Raw genomic sequence first — 24,939 nt, forward strand, 5'->3', positions numbered from 1 at the left:
GGTACTGAGATCGCTGCTAAACGTGGTAGAGCTCACAAAGTGTGGTGAAGAGTCCTGAGCCAGGGGTAAAGTCCATGGCCCCTGCTGGTCCGGAGGGCTTCCCTCTAGGGTCGATATGACCCGGAAGATATAAAAATGCCCACAGATGCCACTGAATATAAAATATGAAACAAAACAGACACAGTTCATATGAGAACATGGATGAGCTGCCCATAGAGGTGTAAAGGTCGAAATTTAAGAAGCTCTATTTTCATCAAGGCAAATATTGAGAAGAGAATTTGCAGCATACTTTTAGAGAGTAATGTGAGCTTCAGAGATGCAGTGGCTCGAAGGAACTGTATCCTGTCTTGGCATGTACGGCAAAGAAACATCAAACTTTAAAACGCTAGTATCAAAAAATCCTTAAAAGTGCTGGGAATACCAGAAACACTTGAGATATAAAAAATCTACCTATTTCAAAGTAAGAGAACTCCCATTGCAGAAAAACCTTATCAGTACTCCAAATTCCAGAGCAGCGTCAATTGTGAAAAAGATCTTGACACTATATCAGTGACCCCACTTAGGAGAAAGAATAGTTCCCACCACTAGCTCTGGTCCTATAGTTGGTCAAGGTTGTTTCAGCAGTGTCCCAAAGAAATTTTTAGTAGTGAACACAGACTACCTCACTAGAGACCAGATGACCAGGCAAATGAGGGTCAGAGGAAAGGCACTGAAAGCGACCAAGCCGAGTAAAAACAAAAAAAGATGAACGAGTAGTTCTGTCCTCAGATTCAGTTTTGTGATCTCTTAAATGGGTAAGTTTCAGGTAAATGTCTTTGAATAAAAAACTTGATGTAAAAGAGCACATGGCTAGGGCCGATGGAGTATGTGCCCTGGTATTGAAAGAGCAGCCAAATTAAGTCTTATATCTGGTGGATTGACTAACTGACTGACTGACTGATGTATTTGTAAAGCACTCGATTGCCCAGGTGTCTTGGCACTAAGATAGGTTCATACTACACCAGCTGTTTGATTATTAAAGAGTGCTTAGGAAAGAGCCAGGTTTTAACCTGTTTCCTAAATATGTTTCTGTTGGATTGCAGTCTCAGCTGTGCGGGGAGGGCATTCCACACCTTTGCAGCTAGATGAGAGAAACTCTCAACACCCCATCTACCCTTTTTAGGTCTCGGCCTGCGTAGTCTGCACTTGAGCAGTCTTGCTGGGCGAGAAATTATGTCCTAGAGTAGGGAGGTAAACGAGCCAGCTCTTCTCGATTGGTTGGCTTCCTAAATGGTGGCCATCCATTGGAGAAGAGCTCTGTCTGTCCCTTTAAGCCCCATCCGTTTCTGATTGAGGGGCGTGTTTTTTGCTGTTTTCTCTCTGTGATGTCATCCGTCACTCAACAAAAAACCCGCCCCCCAGTCTGAAAAGGACGGGGCTTATCTGAAAGCACTACGCCGCCTGTGTATGGTTGGTGCGGTCACCGAACTGGCACAGTGACACCATCTGGAGATTTATTTTGGGCAACAGGGCACCCCCCTTGGCTGATGTCACACTTACGGGCTGCTTGGATTTGACTTTCATTAGAACCGGCCTTTGTGAAGCAGAGTAAGTCTCGGTGAATGGAATAGCCTGGGAATCCTAAACCACAGGCAGGCAGGGCGCAGCACCCAGCTTTCCAATTAATCACTCCGATATCGATGGATTCCCCAGGTCCCAGTCACTACCCCCACTAAACTAAAAGCAGGCTTCCACAGGACGCTGCGTTAGAGAGCGGCAGAGGCCTCAACCACAGCCGGGCCTGATAGGAACTTCTCTACACTAATCTCCTCGCAGGAGAGCACGGGTTTCGCACATTCTCCTCTAATTCCTTGCAGCCGGGAAACAGAGGGCGCTCAGATAAGACTTTCCCCAGTGTGGGAACGAAGGCTTTGCCAGAGTGACCCTGCACACTACTCTCCCCTCTCTTGCAAGTTCCCTGACATATGGAAAATATTGCGGTCGAAAAGAAGCATCTCCGAAGAATGTCTCTGTCTCCTTTCAGTCGGATTCCCAGTGTGTCACAACACGCTAGGTGCATGGATCTTCATTAGAGAAGAGGGTGACGAGTGTGACACCAAAACGCTTCCCACAAAGGCGGGACAACAAACACATCACTGCCCACCACCACACACTCCTCTGCCATGTAGCGTGCTACCTACCCAAAAATGTGCTTCGGTGTCCCATTTAGGAATATAAAGCCCTATGTAGATGTCATACTAGTATACAATACCTAATGGGGTCCGAATTCTAGTTCTGTTGCCGATCTGCTTCCAGTCCTTAGGTTTTTTTCAGGTTCTGAGGTGACCCAACCTGGTTGAGTCCTAAGACTTTGCTGCACATATCTTTTGCATTTGAAATGAAATACAGGCTAGTGACGATTGCATGTGTTAGCTGGCAGTATGGTAACATTTGAAAAATGCTTATCAATTATTGAAGTGCTGAAACCCTAAGATGTTTCCTGGTGCTGGTTCTTGTCCCAGAAAAGCAGCAGCGCCCCAGCGAGCGGGCATGCAGGGCAATATTTTATGGCTGGGTTCAGAAACTTAGTCGTACCATTTTTATGCTTTGTTTTCGTGCCTCAGGGAGTCATATCTGAATTCATATAACATCCATTGGCTTAATTGGCTGCCAGGTCCAGGAATGTGGGTAATGCACTTCCACTATCTAGGAGCGCTGTCCGCACCTTTCATCTTGTGCAAGGCCAGGTCTGGGGCATCCAAAATGGATCTGACTGTCTTTTATTACTCTGGGTCAGTCACACACCATGCATGTACCACAAGAGCTATACACACCATCCACTTAACATGCTTAACATGCATGTAGGATGATAGTGCAAATTACTAGACATGTGCATAGAGGTGAAACTTTACACATTTGTGCCACTCTAGTGATCAGATACAAAGGTTTGGTCACACTTCACAATATGTTTCCACCAATGCTTTATGTGGACCACTGTCCACTGACAGGCGCATTAGTCCTCTGTGGTAAATGAGGGTATGGTTGGTGCACCTCTCCTGGTGTGGCTCTGTGTGTGTGTGGCTCTCTGTGTGTGTGGGGCTTTGTGTGTGTGTGGGGTTCTGTGTGTTTGTGGGGTTCAGTGTGTGTGGGGGGCTCTGTGTGTGGGGGGCTCTGTGTATGTGGGGGGCTCTGTGTGTGGGGGGGGCTCTGTGTGTGTGGGGGGGGGGGGCTCTGTGTGTATGTGGGGCTCTGTGTGTGTGTGGGGCTCTGAGTGTGTGGGGGCTCTGTGTTTGTGGCTCTGTGTGTGTGTGTGTGTTGGGCTCTGTGTGTGTGTGGGGGGCTCTGTGTCTGCTAATACTCTCTACTACTCTCTAATGCTCACCTATTGCCATTGTAAATGACAATACCATTTATTTATGTTTTAAAAAAATTTAAAAATGAAAAAAATGCCATTTTCAATGCCAATAGCTCTAACTTTAACAAAGCCGAGGCCATTGCATTGTAAATGCTTGTTTATTCTAGGCACGAGTACCAGCCCTCTATTGGCGGATCTCAAGCTATGCAGAGAATTGTACCATGAGGAATAGTTTTTGTATGTCAATAGCACCACCTCCGTATATCGCCCTGGTGCACTAGGCAGAGGGCTTTTAATTTTACTCTTTGGGGGATGGTAAGGCAGTGGAGCTGTCTGATGCTGGCAGACGTGGGATGGTATTTAGGAAGAGTGAGCAACACATTCTGTATAGATTGTAATTTTGCAATTTGACTTTTGTCTATAGCGAAGTATAATGCGTTCCCGTAGTCAATATGAGAGAGTACCAAGGCTCCAATTACCGTTTTGCTTAATGTGAAAGGGATAAACGGCAGGATTTTGTGTAGAACTTTCAGGGTGAAAAAACAAGCAGAGGTTAGTTGGTTGATTTGCTTTCCAAGCTTTAGTTCGCCGTCAAATATAAAGCATAGATTCTTTGCCTTCATCACCGGAAATGGCACCCCCTGTCAACCACCAATGTTGACTATAGATTTCGGGGCCCTTCCCAAACTCATAAACCTCTGTCTTATCTGTGTCAAGTTTAAGGAAGTTGGCATTCATCCAGGCCATTACTGCAGTTAGACAACCACAGAACTAAGCCGCTGTAAAGGCTACCCTCTGCGAGACCGACACCACTATTTGCATGTTGTCGGCATAAGACACCAAATTGAATCCATGCTGTTTATTTAGTTTCACAAGAGGGGTTACATATATGTTAAAAAGCGTTGGCAACAGAGCTGACCCCTGCGGGACTCCACAAGGAAGGTACAGGTTTGAAGACCTCAAACCCTCCCAGTGGATCAGTTGTTCCCTGGCAGCCAGAAAGGATAAGAGGAGAGCTAGAGCCGTTCCTGTAATACCTGCAGTCACGGTGTCGAATGCTGCCAATAGATCTAGCAGGATGAGGACATCTCTGCCCCCCTTATCCTCGACTTTGCTAATTTTATCTGTTGCCATTATCAAAGCCGACTGGGTGGGATGTCTTGCTCTAAAGCCATGTTAGGATGAAACAAGAAGTAGGCTATCATCCAAATAATTTATAAGTTCTATGTTAATGGCCTTTTCTAAAATTTTGGATGGTAATGGGAGACAGGATATCGGGCAATAGTTTTTGACCTCAGCAGGATCTAAGGTGGCTTTCTTAATAATCGGTAATATACAGGCCTTTTTTCATAGCTGAGGGTAAACACCTGTGCTAATTACCTCATTTAGAAGAGGGGTAATATGTGTGCTAATCAGGTCAGAGACCAAATGCAGAATTGATTGCGGACACGAGTCCAAAGGAGATCCAGATTTAGTGGAGACTAGTAAGTCATTGACTTTCTCTGCTGCTAGAACGGAGAATTGTAACAGACTACTCTGGGAATAATAATCCTCCTGGGGATTGTCGTTATTATCCCTTGTTATAGGCACAGAGTTCTGTAGTTCATCATATACACCCTGTACTTTATTTTGAAAAAAGGAGGCAATTTTATCTACTAAGTTCTGGCCTGGTTTGAAAAGGTTCTCCTGTGAACGTTTGGCTAGGGCTACAACTGCTTTAAAAAGCTCCTTTGAGGAGTTTTTAACGTCAGATATTTTGGTTGTGTAGTAAGTCACTTTGCCCTACTTAAGGGCTTTAATATATTCCCCTAGGGCCAAGTTATAGATTGTTTTATGTTTCACACTATAGTCCGTCCTCCAGAACCGTTCAAGGCATCTGCATTTGGATTTTATGCGTCTAAGCTCAGCCCTGTACCACTGCGCTGTAGCCCGATTTTTTGGGGGATGTTTAGTTATTTCAGGGACAAGTTGGTCTATTGATGTCCTGATCCAATTATCGTAATTGTTTGCCGCAGTATCAGGGTCAAGCCTAGTGTTAGGAGGATTAGCTGACAGTTTGTCTGCCAGTTGGTTTCTTTGAATATCATTCCAAAGGCGTAACTTGACTAAAGGCGGTCCATTCCTCTGATCTTTACTGATGTTAGGGTTTGCAATGTTGAAGACTATTGCATGAAGGTCTGACCAAAGTATGGATAGCACAATTGACAGAGCTAACTCCATGTTATTCGTAAAAATGCCATCTATGACAAAATTGACAGCAAAGAAAGGTTACTGTGTGTTACTTTATTTGTTGTGACCACATACAGTAACCCAGTGACAACACTACAAATGGACACCACACATGTTTTATATAAAAAATAAGTAGACTTTATATAGAGTTACCACAAGACCATAAACTACAAAAATACACACTATGATTACTTTAAGATGGTAGATTTAAGCTTAGTTCAGTTCAGTTCTTAAATGCGACACTCTGCGTCAATGTACCTTAAGTTGCGTTGTGCTTCCACTACAAGCAATGTTGCAATGATGATAAATGCGGCAAAGTTCAGATACAAAGAAATAAAGACGTGAAGATCTTCCAGATGCGGCACGCTTCTCGGTGAAGCAAGAACTTCTTGGTTTAGATGTGTGGACTGCAAAGGTGAAACCCTCACGATGCGACGGCAACAGCTCCAGTGGCGATGCTCTTCTCCCACGTTCTGTGAAGCTTCCACTCGATGCGACAACTACAGCAGCGACATCCAAGATGCAATGGCAGCAGCTCCGAAAGTGGTGCGTTTCTCAGGGATGCGAGTTGCTCTTGGTCGATGCGGTGCAATGCAGTGCAGTGCGACAACTACAGCGGTGACACCCTCCTTCGGAGTTGCTATGACAGCAGCAGCGACGGCGACAGGCTTCCTCTTTGTTGCAGCACGCTTCTCTCCGATGTGGTGCAGTGCAACAGTTCCAGAGGCGACACCCTCCTTCGGAGTTGCGACGGCAGGCACAGCGACGGTGACACGCTTCTCGTTGAGTCGCACTTCCAGCTCCTTGTGACTCGCAGTTCCTCAGAAGGCCCAAAACAGCCGCAGGCACTTCCAAAGGAAAGCTGGGGTTTGAAGTCTATTGTCCCTGAGACTTCAGCAGGAGGCAAGTTCTTTTCCAGGCCCTTGGAGATCCTTTACAAGTAGAAAGCAAAGTACACAAAGTTCCTTTCTCCTTCCTTTGGCAGTAAGGCAACCACTGCAGGCCAATCCCCCAAGCAGCACTTCAGCTTGGGAATAGTCTCTCCTCAGTTTCTTCAGATTCCTCTCCTCAGTAAAGGTTTCTTCTTGTAGTCCAAAGTGATCTATTTTCCTGGGATCAGGGTCCCAATATTTATACCCCAAAATCCTTTGTTCTCTGAGGGGAGAGGTGCCTTTGCCCAGTCCACACCAGTTCTGAAGCACTCCGTTTACCTGACTTCTCCTTTCCTTTCACAGTGCAGGGCATGCACATCAGCCGCCCCACAGGAGATGGAGCCAGCATTGTGGAAGGCAAGTAGAGTCCTGGAGCACTTTGTTTACAGGACTCCTGCTCTTCTTTCAGTGTGCAGGGCAGAGACATCAGCCGCTCCCGAGGGGGTGGGGCCAGCATTGTGGAAGGCAGGAATAGCCCTATTCAAGGTTCAGGTACAACTCCTCCCTCCCATCTAGATGCAGATCTCTCTATTCACCACCAGATGACTCAGCCTGTCTCCTAGAATTCCCCAGCTCTATCACTCACAAAACCAGACATAGGAATACACAACCTTGCAGAGGCAGGTTTGAATGGTTAGACAAGCAAATACCTACTTTCTAAAAGTGTTATTTGCAAACACAGAATATTAAAATAAACTTTACTAAGATATATTTTATTATTCTGAGTTCAGGCATACTAAACTCGAATTTCTACCATGTTCTCTGAGACAGTTAGGATTATAAAATATAATAACTCTACAGCCCGTTCTGGCCTATGGAGAACAGGTAGCCTTGCAATAGTGAAAAACGAAAATGGCTGTAATTCACTATTAGGACATGCCACACGCCTCAGGGCTTGTCCTACCTTATACTTACAATGTACCATGCCCTTGGGCCTACCATAGGGGTGATTGATATGAAGAAAAGGGTGCACTTCCCAGTCAGCATGACAGTACCAGACTGCACCCAGGCTCTGCAATGGCAAACCTTGGAAACACTTTACAAGGCTGCTTCTGTGGGTGGACAAACCAGTGCTGTAGGCCCACAAGCAGCATTTGGTTTTACATGCCCTGGGCATACTCAGTGCACTAGACTAGGGTCTGACAAGAAAACCAAATAGCCAAATATGGAACCACTGATTAACACATCAATTTACAATAGGGAGCACTTCCACTGTGGCACTGAATAGCAGTGTCACAGTGCCCAAAGCATCTAACACCAGCAAAAACACATGAGGCAACAGCAAAAAATAGAAGGAGGACCCACGCCAATGGCGCCAGATCTAACAGTGTACATATGCATAAAGCTTTAGACTCGTGCAGCTTCAGGAATCTGACAGTTTGCACAATGTGCCTGTTAGACCCGTCTGCTTCTGAGAGTCCCCTCACCACTATGATTTCTTTTGTTCCCCTGTACCTCCCAAAATTTGTCGCTTTTCTTTGTCTACCAGGACCTTTTGTGTGCTGTTTCATGGGGCTAGATGTTCCTAGACGCCCAGTTGTTCACAAGGTTTTTGGCACCTATTTACAAGGCACCTGGCGAAACCTGTGACATTATAGACTGGGATTGGCAACCTGTATGAATGGCCTCAAAATGGTGGCCATCCCTTTTCCTCATGGGAGTGACTCCCCTTGGAGCCTCCATGAACCTTGACCTTTCAAGGTTTTGCCGCCCTTTTACTTGGCGCGCATTCCTGACAGGAATTACTTTATTTTCCTCAGGTACACAAAATGACTGCTCTAGAACCCCAGTATGGTGGCTGTTAGGATCCCAAATACCTCTTAGAAGTGCCATGTCATTGGCTTAGCTCAAAGAAGGTTCTAGAACCTACTGGCATGAGCCAGCACCTCAGGCACTGGCTATATAAGGTCCAGTCCCTGGTGGCCATTTTGGAGATGACCAGAAGACTAGATAGGATAATGATGTTCCAGATCTAGGTGAAGAAGGAGATTCCAGACTTGACACCAGATTGACACCTGCCCTGTTGACCCCTGAGGCGGCTGGTAGCGCGGGCAGTAGAGTAAGCAAGGGTCACTGGCGTGGATCCTGACTGGCGTTCCAGTCAGCTGTGTGCGCAGTGACCTCGCGCCTACAGCGCCTGCCCAGCGAGTGCCTCGTCACCCTCAAGAGACTGTGGCCATTTCCGTGTGCCTTCCCCACCCCCCCCAGTGGTGAATTACATCAGACTCGGGTCGCGAGGCGAGAGCAAGTTCGCCGCGAGCATCTTATGTGCCTCTTTGTGACAGGCGCCTCCAGCGAGGAGCTCGGACGTCTCCGAACTCCACCGGCGTAGAGTGCTTCCTGCGCAGACTGCGGTGAGGTGGTGCGCCGGGGCGGGGAAAGGCCGGCCTTCGTTGGGCGGGACTACTGTCTCTGCCCCTCCCCAGTGAATCGGTGGCTGTAGCTGTGGGCGGGAACTATCCCTGTTTGAGGAAGTCAGAGGGAGGTCTGTGGAGCCCCTGAGAACCCGTCGCTGGTGAGAGAAGTGCTGAACCCGACTGAATCGCTTTCCGATTGCAGCCGATGTGAGGTGGGCCCGTTTCTTCAGGTGGGAAGCAGTGATATAAAGGAACTGTGAACCGGCATTTATTTGACTGAGCGCAAAGTTCGTGTGACCTCTTCGGCAGCCCCGTTTGTCAGTCTACAGACTTTGAACTGGTCCCGCCTGAGTGCTAGCAGTGGTAAAGCCCCTAGGCGCGCTTAGACCCCACCGGCAAACAGAGATCTCAACCCGGTGGCAGCCGAGTGTAAATGAAGTGTTCACTGTCTTCCCTTGCCTTTTAGATACACGCGCATAACCCCCGTTTGATTCTTATAGAGTCCCAACACTCCTTTTGTGCCCAGAGAAGCCTGTGTACATTAATGGTGAAATCGTCATAAACTAAGAGTTATCTTTCCAACCTGAAATGTATTTGCAGATGTAATGTTCCTGAAGTATTTAATTGGTGGCAGCGATACCAGAATGAACCTGAAAATTTTCTTGTAACTGAACCAGTATTTATTCTGCTAAACAGAAAGTGATATTTATTCTATTTATTGAAGATATTTATTCCCGATATTTATTCTATTTATTGAAGATATTTATTCCTGATATTTATTCTATTTATTGATGAATTGTAATTCTGAGCTTATTTATTGTATCTATTCCAAAATCGAAACCCAGCAAATTGTGACCAAAAGAAATATAAATGTGCTTTCCTAATTGATCCCCATTCACAACAGAGAATTTTTACATAAAGGAATCGTATTTTTCTACAACAGTGGTGTGGTGTCCTTCTTTTTGGTGGTTGTACAAGGAGATATTATTGGGTCAAAGCCGGCTTAACACGACAGCCTTCACTTGCCTTGACACTTGAGCCAAGCTACCCCCTTGGTGCTGGGCTTGCCCATCGCAGGTCCAACATAAAATTGGTGCTCAGCGGGTGGGATTACGAGCCGTGCTTGTTTTGGACCCCATAATAATTCCGTGTGCGCCACAGGTACACACACGGAGTTTTCTCCCAGCGGCCCTCCAATTCAATATTTTGCTTTTTCCAAATTCTCTTCTGGAGGTGGGTGGAGGTGACCCTCAGAGTTCCTATCCTTGTAACCTACTTCGAGGTGATTGTCCCCACTTTTCACTGACAAGTTGGAATTCGATATGTCAGAGCTGGGGACCTATACTGCGGCGCAGCTCAAGGAGTTCCGTCAGGAAAGGGGAGTGTTCGTTAGGCGAGGGGCCAAAAGAGAGGAGCTCCGTATTAGTCTGCGAGCCTGGGTGGAAGCGCATCCGGAGGGAACGGTAGAGGAGGAGGAGTCAGACAGGGGTACTGTCGTTGAGAGGACTGCGGAATGTCCCCTGGGGGTGGGTGATATGATAATCAGCCCCAAGGTAGCCTCACGGGAGGGCAGCAGTGCATCAACAGGAGGGTTGTCAGAGACCGCGTTAGCTGACAGAAGAGAGGAAAGACAATTGAGGTGGGAGTTAGCCAAGCTGGAGATGGAAGGGAAGAGGATGGAACACGAGCTCAATCTACGAGAGCTCGACCTCAGGGCCCATAACATCACTCCGGAGGGTGTCGAGTCTAAGGAATTTGCCAGGGAGCTCAGGCCTCACTTACCCAAGGACGTGGTAGCCAGTTATACCGCTGGAGATGACATAGCTAAGTGGCTGGCAGCCTAGGAGGTCTCCTTAAGAGCCCATGAGATCCATGAGAAGCATTGGGGTGGTGGATTGGCAGCAATATATGGAGTCCCGAAGATACACAAGAACAGCCATGACCCACCCTATAGACCCATAGTTACTACTATTGGGTCTATTACTGAGCCCTTATCCAAATACATTGACACCATCTTAAGGCCACATATCCAGAGAACCGAATCCCACATCAAGGACACCAGAGATATTATCAACATTGTGGAATCACTTACATTCGATCCTGAAAGACAATGGTTGGCCACTATGGATATAGAGGCCCTGTATTCCAACATTCCTCAACCGGGAGCTATTAAAGCTGTCTCCTGGTTCATCGATACCTATGAAATTGATTGCCCTAAAAACTTTATCTTGGACTGTTTGAAAATAGTCTTATCAGAAAACACCTTTGACTTTAATGGTTCCCTTTATCAACAGACAAAGTGTGTCAGTATGGGGGCTTCGTGCGCACCTACGGTAGCCAATATATATTTGGCTGAATTTGAATCCAAATTCATTTACAATAAAATTGCCCCCTTCAGCGAGTCCATTTCATCATGGGCTCGCTATATTGATGATATTTTCTTCATCTGGACCTCGGAAACCTTGTCTACCTTTGTGGCTAAATTTATGTGATGAGAACATACACCTCACTGCCACATCCAGCCAGACACATGTGGAATTTTTAGACATCAATATCATCAACAATAATAACCACCTTTGTGTAGATCTGTATGTGAAGCCCACTGCTCGCAATACACTCCTACACTACACAAGTTATCACCCGAAAACCCAAAAATCCAGCATTCCTTTCAGTCAGTTCCTTCGAGTTCGAAGGAATTGTTCCTCTGTGACAGACTTTGATAAAAGAGCAGCCAAGATGAAACTCAAATTTATATCTCGTGGATATCCCAAGCGCCTAGTTCGTGACTCGTACAAAAGAGCAAGGTTCTTTGACAGACAACATCTATTAACACCTCACATCAAAGAACCCCAATCCAAGATGGCCTTTGTGACCAGACATTCCACCATGAATGCAAAACTTCAGCATATTGTATTCTCAAATTGGCATATCCTTAATGCAACGAAACCCAAAGAAAGTCAGCTCCCTAAGCCGGTGTTTGCATATAGGAAAAATAAAAACCTTAAAGATCTGGTTGTAAGATCGAGAATGGAACCCAATAAGAATTCTACTACACAAAGAGCCCTCACTGACATGACACCAGTGGTAGGCAATTTCAAGTGTCTTAATTGTACTGCTTGTGAATTTGCCATTGAAACTAAAGAATTGAGTTTCCACAACAACACCCTTCGATCTCAAACTTTGACCAATTGTAAAACCACCAATGTGGTTTATCTCCTACTATGCCCATGCAATATGGGATATGTAGGCGAAACAGCACGTATGATGTCAACTCGCTTATCTGAGCACAGATCAGCTATCCGCACTGGCAAAACACAAGCCCCGCTAGTTAAACACTATCTAGAGGCGAAACATAAACCTAATGACATCCGTTGGTTCATCCTCTAAAAAATACGAAAATCATCAGGTACACAAAGTACACAGGTACGCAAATGTCGAGAAGTGTACTGGATTTTCACCTTGGACACTTACACCAAGGGGATGAACAACGAGATACCGTGGGACCAAGTCCTTAAATATAACTATGGCTAAAAATATGCATTCGTCGATTCTCTATATCAGCTACTTCTGACACTTTGTGCCATCTGAGAAATGGCATATTATGCAATTGTTGACTGCCTCCAACAATTATTTCTAACTCTCTATGTCCCCCGTATAATGATACAAATCTCAACAATACCCGATACATGTGGGTTTGTTTCACCCTTTCCCCATTCCAACATGTCTGCCTATTTCCAGCACTGTCCAGTGACGCTATTCTATATAGTCCGTCCTTTACCTCTATGACGAAACATTCAACCATCATAATCTCGTTCTCGCATTGGTTTGTCCGTGTGAGCACCACCCTTAAAACTCACCCCATTCCACCTGGCCACCCTCACACCTGGTCTCATCCACAGAGACGTCGGCAGACCCCCCTATCGGAAGGCAAGCGGAAACTCCCTATCAGGTATGCATCGGTTCCCGAATCTCGCCGATACTGTTTACCCAACAGCGTACACGGCCGTTCTTCATCATATTTTAACGTATGCCTCCGACTCTATCGTTGCTTTGGCTTTTAGATTCCTTCCGTATTATTACCGCCATGACGGCATCCGTCCCGTAAATGCCAGCGCTCCTAGAGACGCCCACAGACCCCAAATCGGAAGGCAAGCGGACATAATTCAACAGGTATCCCTCTGTTCTTTAAACCTTTAGATATGGTTCTTTCCACTAGCATGTATAGCCGCTTTCAGAACAGCTCTATTAATTTTGCCGTCATCATTGTTTTTAGCACGTAGATCTTCTCCGTATCATCTCCCTGATGACAGCACTCGCACAGTAGCTTGCAGCTCTTCCATCATCGTAGGACTAATCTGACAGGTACCTTTCTGTTCTATCCAACCTTACAAATTAGGCAGCGACTGTGCATTAGCCTGTTAACTATATTTTTATCACACGTCCTTCTGTACCCGGCAGCCCCCAAACCTGGCTGGATCCACAGACATCAGAAAACCCCATCACAGAAAGGCAAGCGGAACTTTTACTACACGTACTCATCCGCCCCTGGGTCCCCCTGTTACACTTATCCCACTTAAGTATAGAGACGGTTACATCCTGGTCTCTTCATCATTTTTATTTCTGCCCCCAGGCTCCCCCGATATCATCCAACCGATGAGAGCACTGTATCTGTAACAATCAACATTTCTACCCTCGTAGGACCCTCCGCATTTCTCCAAGGATCATTTATACGGATAATTCGTCTTTCAGACCCAATATGGCACTTTAAGATAGGTAAACGCCTAGTTACTTTCAGTCCCTCTCCGATACTGGGAATGCTCATCAGTCACTATCTGGTATATTAACATCTTTATACCTATCTTTTTATCTGTCATCCCCTATCAGTATTTCAAGACAGTCAGTCCTACATCCCGGACTAATTTGACCTTTGTCTCCGTGAGAACCTGCACTATCTCCACCAAGGTATAATGTTGTTTCCCAATTAAAACCATAACCCTTTCCCCTTTCTTTTCTTTCCCGGCCCCCCCCCCCCGGACCCCCCTCTTTTCTCCCCTCCCCCCTCCTTTTCTCCTTTTTCTTATTTCCCCCTTCCATCCCTTCCTTAAACACACCCCCTATCTCTTTCTAGTTCCTACATCATGTGTCTCCCCGTCCCCACATCATGTGTGTCCCCATTCCATCCTTCTCACCACGAAACGTACTGCAATGCATAATCTTATGTAGTTGTCCGTGTGTACAGTCAGTTAGGATTAATATCAAAGTATTGTGTATATAATCATGCATATACGAGTCAGAATAGGTTATACATTGTATATAATTGTAAATATTAGGACAGGCTTGAGCATTCATAGGACATTGTTGTCCCTTTTCCATCACTGTATAAATGCACCATATGTTTCTTTCTCTGTTTTTAACATGTAAATATTTAGGACAATATACTGACATTGACATGCTTTACTATTATTTTTTTGTGTGCATAGGTTCATTTGGACATTTGCATGGCTTCCTGATGAAGACCCTCAGCCGAAACGCGCGTAGTTGTTACATTTAGCCATGTTTTTAAATTACAACGACCAGTGTGTTTCAATAAGCTTCCATACAGTTCCCAAACAATGAATTTCTTTGAAATGTATTGAACTGTACCATGAACAAAATTGTATATTACTGTGTATATGTAGATTAACCATCACATGTATAGTGGAGGCATACACACAGAAAAACATAAAACAAAGTAAAAATGTTTTGTATTTTAACCACAAAGAAACTGCTTTAATTTAATAAAATAAAACCTATATATTTTTGTACCATGCACGGTGTTTACCTATAGTTATTGCTGTCTCATGTCAGGTCTTGTCCTTTAGTTAAACCAGTTCCTAATTATTCTGTTTTTCCAAACACAGGTGGATTGTATCGCTACATGCCTCCTACAGGTAGGGATGCCCTATTGGCCCTAGACCGGGAGGATCAGGTAGACTACCCCGCCATGAAGGTGGCACTCATCAGAAAGTTTGGGTTGACCCCCGAGAAATACCGGCAGAAATTTAGGGGCAGCCACAAACTGAGGTCACAGATTTGGGTTGACTTCCTGGATTATGCCAAAAAAGCCCTGGATGGGTGGGTCCAAGGTAGTGAGGTGGAAGACTATCGAGGGTTGTACAATCTCATACTTAAGGAACATCTACTCGAGAAGTGTCTTCCAGAGTTGAGGCAGCACCTGGTAGACAGCAAACTTACTTGCCCCCGTAAGCTTGCTGAGAAGGCGGACTTTTGGGTAAGTACCCGAGTGTCCACGAAGGGGACGGGAGGAGATTCTCAGAAGTCCGGACAGGGCGCTCCCCAGAAGAAAGAGGGGGGAGATCATAAGAAACAGGAGTTATCCAAAGGCCCCCAAAATAACTTTAAGGGGAAAAGTTTCTTCTCCAACTCTAAGGCTAGCCCACAAAAGAACCCTAATCCTGGCCAGAGTCAGCAGCCAAGGGTTGTCCATTGCTTTGAGTGCGGTGGTGTTGGACATTATAAGGGAGACGCGAAATGCCCAAAGAGACCACCCCCTCCCACAGGAGGAAAGGCCCCGGGAGTTGCTAGTGTAGCGCTCGGGGAGGAGATGCCCTTAGTTAAGGGGAGGGAGTGGGCGGGTGTCACCTTAGTGTCCCTGAGTGATCGGGAGGTTGTTCCAAAGATCCAGGTGCCCCCAAATACTACCAAGTATGGGCAATGGGTCACCATCAATGGCCATAGAGGGGAAGCTCTGAGAGATACAGGAGCCAGTATGACTATAGTCAGGAGTCATCTGGTGTCCTCAGAGCAGGTGATTCCAGGCGCACTTAATCCAGCCGCCATGGCTGACGGCAGAGTGAGCCACTATCCCGTGGCTGAGGTTCCCTTTGAGTGGGGAGGGGTTGCAGGTTCACTTCGAGTTGCCGTAAGCCCCGCCGTGCCAGTCGATTGTCTGCTGGGCAATGATATGGAGCACAATGCTTGGAAGGAGGTGGAATACCGGACTCATTCTGAGATGCTGGGTACAGCTGATTGGGCCTGTGTGAGTACCAGGTCGGCGGGTGCTCGGGAGGAGAAGTCGCATGGGTTGGAGCCTGGAACAATGGCCCACCCAGCTGCCGATGAGGGAGCATCTCGAGGACAGGAGGAGCCTGCCTCGATGTCCGTGCCCTGTGAGACGGATAGGCCATCGGAGGAGATGCACCCGGAGTCCGCGGAGGAGGACATGGTTCCGTTGGAGGATCTGCCTATCCCCGCTGAGTGGCGAGTGGAGGGGGGACCATCCAGGGAGGAAGTGAGCAAGGGACAGAGGGAATGTCCCACCCTCGAGGGTCTGAGGCAACAGGCTGAAGCCCAGGCAGCAGGTAACAAGTCTGGGAACTATCGTGTTTACTGGGAGGATGGTCTCCTCTACAGTGAGCCCAGGGCGCCAGTGCACGGACTGTCACGGGCCCTGGTAATCCCACAGTGTTACCGATCCTTCCTATTAGAGTTGGCTCACGAGATTCCCTTGGCAGGACACCTGGGACAGGACAAGACCTTTGCACGGCTTGTCCCCCACTTTTATTGGCCTCGAATGAGGGTGGCGTCCGACACATACTGTCAGTCGTGTGTGTCATGCCAAGCCACTGGGAAAACAGGGATGAAGCTGAAGGATCCCCTGGAACCACTTCCCGTCATTGGCACCCCCATTGAAAGGGTGGGCATCGACATTGCTGGGCCCCTAGATCCACCAACATCATCCGGTCACAGGTTCATCCTGGTACTGGTGGATCATGCCACAAGGTATCTGGAGGCAATACCTCTGAGAAACATTACTGCACCGGTAGTGGCAAAGGCCCTGATGGGGATCTTTACCCGAGTGGGATTCCCCAAAGAAGTTGTGTCTGACAGGGGGACCAACTTCATGTCAGCGTACATGCGGGCAATGTGGAAGGAGTGTGGGGTGACCTACAGGTTTACCACTCCTTATCACCCACAGGCCAGTGGCCTTGTGGAAAGGTTCAACAAAACATTGAAGGGTATGATCAGAAGTCTACCCGAAAGCTTGTGGAGGAAATGGGACGTCCTCCTACCCTGTTTGCTCTTTTCTTACAGGGAAGTGCCACAGAAGGGAGTGGGCTTTAGCCCCTTTGAGATTTTGTACGGGCACCCTGTACGTGGACCTCTCAGCCTGGTGAGGGACTCCTGGGAAAAGTCTCCTCGGAAAGTTCCCCGGGACGTGGTGAGCTACATGCTGGCCTTCCGGAGCCAAATGGCTAAGTTGTGGAAGCAAGCTTCTGACAACTTGGAAGCCAGCCAGTCTGTGATGAAAGCGTGGTATGACCACAATGCTCACCCGGTGGAGCTGGAGCCTGGTCAGAAGGTGTGGGTGATGGAGCCTGGGGAGCTGAGTGCCCTCCAGGACCGTTGGACAGGCCCCTATGAGGTGTTGGAGAAGATGGGCAAGGCTACCTACTTGGAGGACGTGAAGACCCCTCGGCACCCACATCGGGTGTTACATGCCAACCGCCTCAAGCCCCATTACGAGAGGCCCGAAGTCATGTTGGTTATGGTGACTGACGGATCAGAGGAAGAGGACACAGAGCCTCTCCCTGACCTTTTTGCGTCTCAAGAAAAGGATGGGTCGGTGGAGGGAGTGAAACTCTCGCCATCCCTGACTCCTGAGCAGCAGGAGGAATGTCGCCAGGTCTTGGGGTCATTCGCTCCTCTGTTCTCCCTTGTCCCGGGTAAGACCCACCTGTGTACCCATGATGTGGACACAGGAGACAGCCCACCTGTGAAGTCCAAGTCTTACCGGCTGTCTGACAAGGTGAAGGCCAGCATTCGAAGTGAAGTAGCTAAGATGCTGGAGCTAGGAGTCATTGAACCTTCAAGTAGCCCTTGGTCTAGCCCGGTGGTTTTAGTGCCCAAAGCTGCTCCACCTGGCGCCACACCAGAATTGCGATTCTGTGTGGATTACCGAGGACTAAATTCGGTAACCAAAATGGATGCTCATCCGATCCCTCGGGTGGATGAACTAATTGACCGGTTGGGACCTGCCCAATATCTCAGTACCATTGACCTCACTGCAGGGTACTGGCAGATTCCCATGAACGACGGAGCCAAGGAAAGGTCAGCCTTCTCCACACCTGATGGACACTACCAGTTCTGAGTCATGCCCTTTGGGCTTAAGAACGCTCCTGCCACTTTTCCGCGGTTGGTGAACACGATCCTCACCGGGATGGAGTCCTTCTCTGCTGCCTACTTGGATGACATAGCTGTCTTCAGTAGCAGTTGGGAGGATCACTTGCAGCACTTGCAAGCCGTTCTCCAAACCCTTGAAAGGGCTGGCTTGACGATCAAGGCCAGCAAATATCAGATTGGACAGGGGTCGGTAGTGTACTTAGGTCACTTGGTGGGCAGGGGAAAGGTGCAGCCCCTTCAGGCGAAGATTGAGGCAATCATGGCCTGGAAACCCCCCAAGACCCAGACTGAGGTCCGAGCCTTCCTGGGCCTCACAGGTTACTACAGACGCTTCGTGAAGGGGTATGGCACTATCATGGCACCCCTTACTGAACTCACGGCCAAGAAGCAACCCAGGAGAGTCATCCGGACGGAGGCTTGTCAGCGAGCCTTCGACACTCTGAAACAAGCATTGTGTAACGCTCCCATCTTGAAGGCTCCAGACTTCACGAAGAAATTCATTGTCCAGACAGATGCATCCGACATTGGCATTGGGACGGTGTTATCGCAACTCAATGAAGAGGGTCTGGGTCAACCCGTGGTTTTTCTGTCACGGAGACTGCTTCCCCGGGAACAGAGGTGGAGTACCATTGAACGGGAAGCCTTTGCGGTGGTCTGGGCACTGAAGAAGCTGCGACCATACTTGGTTGGTTCACACTTCCTTGTTCAGACAGACCACCGACCGTTTCGCTGGCTCATGCAGATGAAGGGGGAAAACCCCAAACTGTTGAGGTGGTCTATTTCCCTACAGGGAATGAACTTTCGGGTGAAACACCGACCCGGAGTTGACCACGCCAATGCAGACGGTCTCTCCAGGTATTTCCGCCTTAGTGTTGAGAACTCCCAAGGGGTTGGGTAGCTCTCCCCACTTTCAGCTGGGAGGGACGCGTGTTAGACCCGTCTGCTTCTGAGAGTCCCCTCACCACTATGATTTCTTTTGTTCCCCTGTACCTCCCAAAATGTGTCGCTTTTCTTTGTCTACCAGGACCTTGACGCCCAGTTGTTCACAAGGTTTTTGGCACCTATTTGCAAGGCACCTGGCGAAACCTGTGACATTATAGACAGGGATTGGCAACCTGTATGAATGGCCTCAAAATGGTTGCCATCCCTTTTCCTCATGTGAGTGACTCCCCTTGGAGCCTCCATGAACCTTGACCTTTCAAGGTTTTGGCGCCCTTTTACTTGGCGCGCATTCCTGACAGGAATTACTTTATTTTCCTCAGGTACACAAAATTGCTGCTCTAGAACCCCAGTATGGTGGCTGTTAGGGTCCCAAATACCTCTTAGAAGTGCCATGTCATTGGCTTAGCCCCAAGAAGGTTCTAGAACCTACTGGCACGAGCCAGCACCTCAGGACACTGGCTATATAAGGTCCAGTCCCTGGCGCCCATTTTGGAGATGACCAGAAGACTAGATAGGATAATGATGTTCCAGATCTAGGTGAAGAAGGAGATTCCAGACTTGACACCAGATTGACACCTGCACTGTTGACCCCTGAGGCGGCTGGTAGCGCAGGCAGTAGAGCAAGCAAGGGTCACTTGCGTGGATCCTGACTGGCGTTCCAGTCAGCTGTGTGTGCGGTGACCTCGCGCCTACAGTGCCTGCCCAGCGAGTGCCTCGTCACCCCCAAGAGACTGTGGCCATTTCCGTGTGCCTTCCCCGCCCCCCCGGTGGTGAATTACGACAGACTCGGGTCAGGAGGCGAGAGCAAGTTCGCCACGACCGCGAACGTCTTCTGTGCCTCTTTGTGACAGGCGCCTCCAGCGAGGAGCTCGGACGTCTCCGAACTCCACCGGCGTTGAGTGCTTCCTGCGCAGACTGAGGTGAGGTGGTGCGCCGGGGCGGGGAAAGGCCGGCCTTCGTTGGGCGGGACTACTGTCTCTGCCCCTCCCCAGTGAATCGGTGGCTGTAGCTGTGGGCGGGAACCATCCCTGTTTGAGGAAGTCGGAGGGAGGTCCGTGGAGCCCCTGAGAACCCATCGCTGGTGAGAGAAGTGCTGAACCCGACTGAATCGCTTTCCGATTACAGCTGATGTGAGGTGGGCCCGTTTCTTCAGGTGGGAAGCGGTGATATAAAGGAACTGAGAACCGGCATTTATTTGACTGAGCGCGAAGTTCGTGTGACCTCTTCGGCAGCCCCGTTTGACAGTCTACAGACTTTGAACTGGTGCCGCCTGAGTGCTAGCAGTGGTAAAGCCCTTAGGCGCGCTTAGACCCCACCGGCAAACAGAGATCTCAACCCGGTGGCAGCCGAGTGTAAATGAAGTGTTCACTGTCTTTCCTTGCCTTTTAGATACACGCGCATAACCCCCGTGTGATTCTTATAGAGTCCCAACACTCCTTTTGTGCCCAGAGAAGCCTGTGTACATTAATGGTGAAATCGTCATAAACTGTAAGAGTTATCTTTCCAACCTGAAATGTATTTGCAAATGTAATGTTCCTGAAGTATTTAATTGGTGGCAGCGATACCAGAATGAACCTGTGAATGTTCTTGTAACTGAACCAGTATTTATTCTGCTAAACAGAAAGTGATATTTATTTTATTTATTGAAGATATTTATTCCCGATATTTATTCTATTTATTGAAGATATTTATTCCTGATATTTATTCTATTTATTGATGAATTGTAATTCTGAGCTTATTTATTGTATCTATTCCAAAATCGAAACCCAGCAAATTGTGACCAAAAGAAATATAAATGTGCTTTCCTAATTGATCCCCATTCACAACAGAGAATTTTTACATAAAGGAATCGTATTTTTCTACAACAGTGGTGTGGTGTCCTTCTTTTTGGTGGTTGTACAAGGAGATATTATTGGGTCAAAGCCGGCTTAACACGACAGCCTTCACTTGCCTTGACACTTGAGCCAAGCTACCCCCTTTGTGCTGGGCTTGCCCATCGCAGATCCAACAGTGCCGGAAATATGAGTAACTGAACTAATAATGGCATAGGGCTGCGTAATCGAGGTCTTATCACTATGTTGTAAGTTGAATGAGAATATTGGAATGTTGAGCGCTCCATTAGAGACAATGGAGTGCTCCAGGCTTCTAATGACTAGTAGAAGTCCGGAGCTCCAACATTCCAATATTTTTTGACAGCTCTTGCTGTGACCAAAGACGTCACGAAGACCGAGAGAGATTTCAACCCTCTCTGGATCCATGAGGCCTTTGTTTTACAAACTAGAACATTCTGGCCTCTTGTGGGGAAATGTTCTAATAGACTTAGAGCCCTCCGTAACAATTCAGTATTAAAAAACGTATTGTTCGATGTTTACCTATATGTGCAATGTGCCACTTAATGTACAATATTCTGCAAACAATTCAAATACTGTATGTCGTATTACACAATAAGCATGGAATATTTATGTGGCAAGAACTGTTTGTTGCATGGAAAAAAGTTTGTTGACTGATGGGAGTGGTCCTTAAAGATAAATTAAAGGAAACCTAATGGCAATTTTGGTAATATTTCTTTGCACTCATTAATAAACTAACACAGATCGAGACCTATTTGGTAGTGCATTAGGAAATGAACTGGATAAGGAATATGTAATGTGTATATGGTTTCTTAAATAGAATGTCGTTAGTTCTGCACTACCGGGATGAAACCTTAAATGCTGTGGATATCGGCATGATGCCGTTTTTGAAAACCATATTTTGCAACATTGCAGGGTGAAATATGGTATTGGTGGGTGAGAAATGGAGTTAAGTAAATGTAAATGTAAATTGATACTTGTATAGCGCACTACTCACCCGCAAGGGTCTCAAGGCGCTTGTACGAATACCGCTGTGGAACCCATCCTGGCTTTCCCTGTGAGGCGTCCACTCCTGGGCACTCCCAAGGTGGGGGCCAGGCATCCTTAGCGTTGTGGGGGCCGTTGTGGAGATTAAGCAAGCTATTGCCCAGAGTTGCAGAGTGGGACTCCATGTTGGAATAGGCACCGAGGCGAGAAATATCAGGTCCGTGGAATTTTTGAGCCCAAGACCCGCCGAGGCGGGGAATTGAACCCTGGTCCCGGGCTAGACCTCTGCATCAGGGTCTGCCGCTCTAACCATTGAGCCACACTTCTCCACAAGGAGGTTGTTTAGTGATATTTGTTAATTATGGGACAGGATTTCCTGGTATTTTTTAAAGAATCTAAATTGGGTGTTATTTAAGCCAGGACTTATTTAGATTTAATTGCCTGTATAAAATAGGGAAAGAGATATTCGCCATGCTGTAGCTTCCTTGGCCATTGTTGATAAATGGTCATTTCCTAAGTGATAAGCTGGCAAATAATACTTGGTTGGTTGGAGGTGTCCTCACGTCTGAGTGACAATTCCGTTGTGAGAGGTGAGCCAAGACCCTGCTGTGTGAGGAAAGGCTGATAGTCATCTTTACAACCAAATATTAGTGTTCAGTTCAGTTGTTGGAGGAACGCTGACTTGTTCCAAACGTATGACAGGAAACTTCCCTGAGGAGATGTTTGGGGAGAAGAACTCAGACTCCAAGCTTAAGTGATGCCCTGGATAAGAGCAAGGATCTTGGACCACAGAAAGAGGCCTCAGAGTATTCTGCCAATTTTAGATTGATCAACTTGTTTGACAATTTGGTTGCCATGCTACTGAAATTCATGTTTGTGTCTTTCACAAACAAATTCCTAATCATACAAGAACAAATTCCTGCTACACTGTCTTGCTTTTGACCCTAAAGGGATTCTGCCCGACAAAACCCACACTTTTCCTACTAGGTGAATGAATTTGTTCGAGAGAGGAATGTATAGTAAGTAGTACAGAAGTCTAGGTTATTAAAGAGCATATGTTTATTCTGGGAAGCGTAGGCTGAGAAACCACCCGAGCTGCTCACAGGCAACCATTTTACGATGTGACTGGTAGCCCAGCGGCTGTGTTTCTGATGGTGGGGCATATCTTTCCATATATTTCTATGCAGATGTGTATATTTTGACTGCACACATGTCGAATGTACACATATGCATCACGCATGTGAAAAAATGTCTACTTCTTGAAACATGTAGAGACTCCATCATCAGACAGATACATAAGAAAGATGACACAAAAAATCCTAAAAATATTAGATCAACCTCCTTGATGTGGGCGAAAAATTGTTTGCAAAGATCATTTTAGGCAGCATCAAGGAGTGGGCCGAAATCCATAAGATTGACCCTGGGAGTGTTCGGGATGGGTATTCAACCATGGACAACTTGTTTAGCCTGTGATCTTGCTCAAAGAAGGTAGTAGAAGAAAGGGGAAATCTATTCTTTTGCATTCTTGACTTTAGCGCCATCCTTCAGTTCTTCCACTGCCTGCTCTGGTTTCTACCACTTCATGTGTTATACTGAACCCACCTGTCTCTTCTTCTTCTGCATGCATTCCTCACCTCACTCCTCTGCTTTCCCCTACCTTCTTTCTCCTCTGTTCCTTCCTTAATTATCTTCAAGTACATTACGTTTCTAGCCGTCTGCCCCATTCTTCTGTCCTCCACTCTTACTGCTTGCTCTACTTCTGCAACTTTCATTTCCCGTTCCCTCCTGCACGCAGCTTAGCTCTCTCGACATCTGCTGCCATTCTTTTCTTCACCATATTTCTCCCTTCCCTAACCCCTTCACTCTGTCCTTTCCTGCATTTCCTCCTGATCCTTCCCCTGCCTTTCTACTCACATGTTATCTCTCTCTGCACATTGTTAATCAGTGACCTCCCTGCAAAGGCCACACACACAGATGTAGCCCCTAATCCTAGGCCTGGCTTCCTCCTGCATTTTCTCTAAATGTTTTATTTTCCATAGAGATGTAGGAAGGAGTGCCCTGGGTATTGTAAGGCCCCTGTACCCAGGAATGCCAATGCATGATCTAACCTGGCTTAAGCAATAGCAGGAGCTGAGCATCAGTTCCCGCCCTGTGCCTACTGCCTTCGTCTTAGTGGTCTCCTACTCCTGTTATACACTCCTTGACTACAAACTGCATGGATGCTCATGCTCAGCATTTCTTTGCTTGCATTCTAAAAATAACAACTTTATGCATTGAATCAGCTTGTAAACATTTCTTTTTGCCAATTTACTTTTATTAACTATTTCAGTTTCATTCTACAGGGTGGCAAAGTATGGAGTGTGAAATCAAAATAGTGACTTAGTAACAAACAACAAATCCTCCACGCATAAGAATGATTATTTTGAGAAAATGAAGATGACCTGGAACTCTTACGTTTGCAGCAACTTCGAAAGCAGGCGTGGCAGCCATCTGGGAACAGAGACAACAACTAAGCCTGAGACTGATTTTTCTAATTCATATACTTTATTATGCTTCACACAGCCTCAAAGTAAAGAGATCAAAAAGATTCAACAAGAGTGAGTTATGAGAATGGAATGGCTTTTGAAATGTAAATTAAACCGAAATGTAGGTCCAGTGCAAGCACTAATTGTAAAAATAATTTCACTTCCAGGGGATATTTCATTACTTACAAGGATATGAAAATCAGAATAGGTCAATATCCATGCAATGTTCATTAAAATAAGTTAACCTTTTGTAGAAATCAATGAAGTCTTGTAGACAGCTCTTGTAGTTGTAGTTTATTCTTCAAGTTACATCTTAGAGCGACCGTTGTCTGGGTCACTGGTAGGGCAGGTGCCAGATAGCTTAAATAGTTCAATGTCTTTAGTAATATTAGTACCTTCAGCTCCAGTTCCAGTAGCTGCCAAATATTCTTTTCTCCACGCGTATGTTCTTCTCCTTTTTAAATCGTCGCCAATGTCGAAATCAATGAAGTCTTGTAGACAGCTCTTGTAGTTGTAGTTTATTCTTCAAGTTACATCTTGGTAAATTTCAATGTAAGTCTTAATATAAGCCCCACCAGGAGGAGCCTCCTGGCTGCTCAG

General features: G+C 46.8%; 1 protein-coding gene across 1 annotated transcript in view; it reads left to right on the top strand.

Moving 5' to 3' along the window:
* LOC147738139 (uncharacterized) overlaps window positions 1-24,428 on the top strand; it is a 254,737-nt gene extending 230,309 nt beyond the window's left edge. The window contains exon 2 of the transcript XR_015307466.1: window positions 24,157-24,428. The gene's annotated coding sequence lies outside the window, so the exon portion shown is untranslated. The remainder of the gene's footprint in view (window positions 1-24,156) is intronic.
* Window positions 24,429-24,939: the final 511 nt, after the last annotated feature.

This window comes from Lissotriton vulgaris, chromosome 1_1, assembly GCF_964263255.1.
Source record: "Lissotriton vulgaris chromosome 1_1, aLisVul1.2, whole genome shotgun sequence".
Lineage (NCBI taxonomy): Eukaryota > Metazoa > Chordata > Amphibia > Caudata > Salamandridae > Lissotriton > Lissotriton vulgaris.